This window comes from Myotis davidii, unplaced genomic scaffold (assembly GCF_000327345.1).
Source record: "Myotis davidii unplaced genomic scaffold, ASM32734v1 scaffold514, whole genome shotgun sequence".
Lineage (NCBI taxonomy): Eukaryota > Metazoa > Chordata > Mammalia > Chiroptera > Vespertilionidae > Myotis > Myotis davidii.
In genome coordinates, this window is record NW_006286236.1 from 829590 (window position 1) to 832720 (window position 3131).

The window sequence follows — 3131 nt, forward strand, 5'->3', positions numbered from 1 at the left end:
ACTAAGGGGGTGTATCTGTCTCGTGTGACATCTCCCATCCTAGAAAGTCCCCAAGCCCTGAGGAGTGTCTGCTAAGGGCACCGCAGCTGGGTTTGGAGGGGAAGGGGGGATCCCTCAGATGTTAGCAGGATGGGCTTTCTCTAAGACCTGAGTTTCTGCCCCGACAGTGACCATCTGAGATGGACAGTGAGGTGCGGCTCCTTCCCACTTTACAGATGAGCAGACTGAGGCCCTGGGAGTCATGTGGCTAGTTCAAGGTCGTGGCAGTGACATCCTGGGTAGGGAGCCCCATCTCCTTATTAATTCTTATCTCTGTTCAAGTCCCCGGAGATTTGGGCAGAGGCTGACCGCACAGCACCGCCCCCCCCTCCCTGCCCACCTTCCAGGGCGTGGAAAAGACTGACATTGGAATCACAGACCTGGGTTCAGATCCTGCTTTTGTCTTGCACAGACGGTGTGATCTTGAGCAAGTCGTTGCTCTGAGCCTCGGTGTCCTTATCTATAAAGGGGGAATGGGCCTCTTTCCTTCAGTCACTAAGATCTGTAGTGAGCATCTCCTGGGGCCCGGTGCTGGGTTCTAATCCAGAACTCAGTCCAGGTGTGAAAGCAGCAGTTATGATTCCAGATATGATGGAGGAAGCCCAGGGGGCAGTGAGAACCCACAGAAGGACCCCAGTCCTACCATATTAATTGGCGGGTGGGGGGAGGCAGGAGGGCCCGAGAGGAGAGCAGGAGCCAGCTCCACAGGACCCCAGTTTCCCCAGAGCAGTAGGGAGCCAACGAAGGCCTCTGAGCAGGAGAGTGCCATGCTCAGATTTACGCTTTAGAATTTGCTCATCTTCTGCTGGGTGGATGGGTGGAAGGGGCGGTAAGACTGGGCAGAGACCAGTGAGGGTGCTAACTGGGGAAGGGAAGAAGGTGGGAGCAGAGCAGGAGTCGTGGGTAGGCACATAGACTTTCCAGGTACAGGGAGACAGGAGTCAGCTTGGGGACGGGAGGGTAGGTAGGCAGTCATCTGAATAACCTAGAGGATTCTGGGAAAGCCAGATATGACCCGTGAGGTGGGCGTGGGAGATGGGTTTGATACCGGTCATCCTTGGCTGTGGGCAGGAGGATCACATGCTCTGCCAAGTGCCTGGTGGTGGGTGGGGCGGGTGCTGACATAGACTTTCCAGGTACAGGGAGCTGGGCAGCCGTGGGTGCCTCTTGGTGGTCAGGGAATGGGGGAGCAGAAGCAGCAGTGGGGAGGGGACAGGTGCGGGAGGTGAGTCCAGTAGAGGATGTGGAGGAGTGGAGTTTCAGGTGCCAGGAAGGAGGCAGCTGGGACCAGCGGTTTGGGCATGGTCAGCACTTGGAAGTTGACAAAAGAAGCCTTGGGAGGGAATGAGATGGGGAGGGGGCTGGAGGAGGAGGGCAGGGGGCTGGGATAGGACCTCAAGGAAGGCAGCGGAGCTGGAGGCCGGCAGCCCGGGAGGTAGGAGGAAGGTGTCAGGACATAGGTCGGAGGGGAGATGACAGAAGTCACATGTGTCAGGCACTCTCCCAGTGCCAGGTGCACAGGAGGGCCCAGGAGGCTGGTTCCCACCTGCCTTGTCACTGGAAAGCAGACTGGCAGGGTAAGCAGAACCCAGTCTGTCCCCTCGCCATCTGGAGGGGGAAGGTGTTGGAGGAGGAGGGAAAAGGGGGAAAAACATTTGCATGCATAACAAGGCTGGAGTGAGGGAGAGAGAAAGAGGGAGCAGGAGATGAAAAGAAATTACCATACGCCAGGATCTTGTTATTCAACCCAATTTTCAAAGGACCACAGCTGTCGCACTGAGATAATCCGTTAATTATAACAGCCATTGTGCTTTGGCAATGGGTGAGAAACAGAGGCTGGGGACCAGGCTGGAGGGGGTGTGGGGAGCAGGTCTTAGTGGGGCTGGACCTAGGAGAGGGGGCAGGCACAGGCGAAGAGAGGTGTGTTGCCCTCGAGAATGAAAGGAAGACACCGTCAGGGGCCAGGCCTCATCCCTTTTCTGCTGCCCTTGTTGCATCAGTGGGTGACGACGACCCATGATAACCATACCGGCAGCAGCGAACTTTATTGAGCACTTACTATGTGCCAGACCCTGCATGTAGCTCTTCACTCTACTGCTCCCCCTCCCCCCTGAGGTAGTGCCCTCTAGTCCCATTTTACAGAAGAGGAGACTGAGATTCAGAGGAAAGAAGTAGCTTGCTGGGGCCATGCTGTTGGTTCAGTGGCAGAGCTGGGATTTGAGCTGAACGTGGCCCGCCCTTCCAGGGGAACCGTAGGAAGAGCTGGCCCCCATGGATTGGCCACACTGGCTTGGTGGCCATGTGGCCCCAGCAATGGTTTCTGCGCAGCCAGCAGTCATGGGGTGGCCCTCCCCCGGGCATTTCTGGGGCTCCTCTGCAGGGACAGAACTTCCTTGTTCTCCGAGGCCACAGCTGCAGGCCTCTGCGGGCTCCCCCCACCCGCTCCTGAGAAAGTAGCCTCAGTGCTGGGAGAGCGACCCTGTGTGACAGCCTGGTTTGGGGCTGTGAGGGGTGGTGGCCCCAGGAGGGGTTCTCCTCCTGGCTCTGGTGGTCTGTGGGCCCTGGGTGCTGGGGCCTGGAGAAGCCGTGGGGAGCTCAGGCAGGAGTCCCAGGGGAGCAGAGCGAGGAGAACCCAAAGGCTGTGGGAGAGCCGTGGGAGCAAGGGGCCATCCCAGAACCCCCAGAGCCGGGTGCAGCAGGGTGTGGCTTCAGCAGCCAAGGCCTTAGGCCTCCTGGTGTCCACCAGCCTTGGCTGGACCCTCAGCCCTGGCCAGCTGGCAGTGTCTGATGGGGTGGGAATTGTATTTGGGAGTGAGTAACCCGTTCACCCCACCAGGAGCCCCAAACTCCATCCAGCAACCCAAGCAGCATTGCTGAGGAGCCAGGGGCCCCACAGAGTGACAGGCAGGTTTCGGGGGCCATCTGGGTGCTCCCCTGGTTTGGGGTTCCCACCCCAGTGGGCTTGCGTAGAGCCAAGCTGGTGGGGGTTGTGAATGGGTCAGAGCAGCTTGAAGTCCTGTAGGACTGGTGACCACAGAGGCAGGACTCAGAAGACATTTAGGACCAAGGAATCATAGACACACAGAACTCTT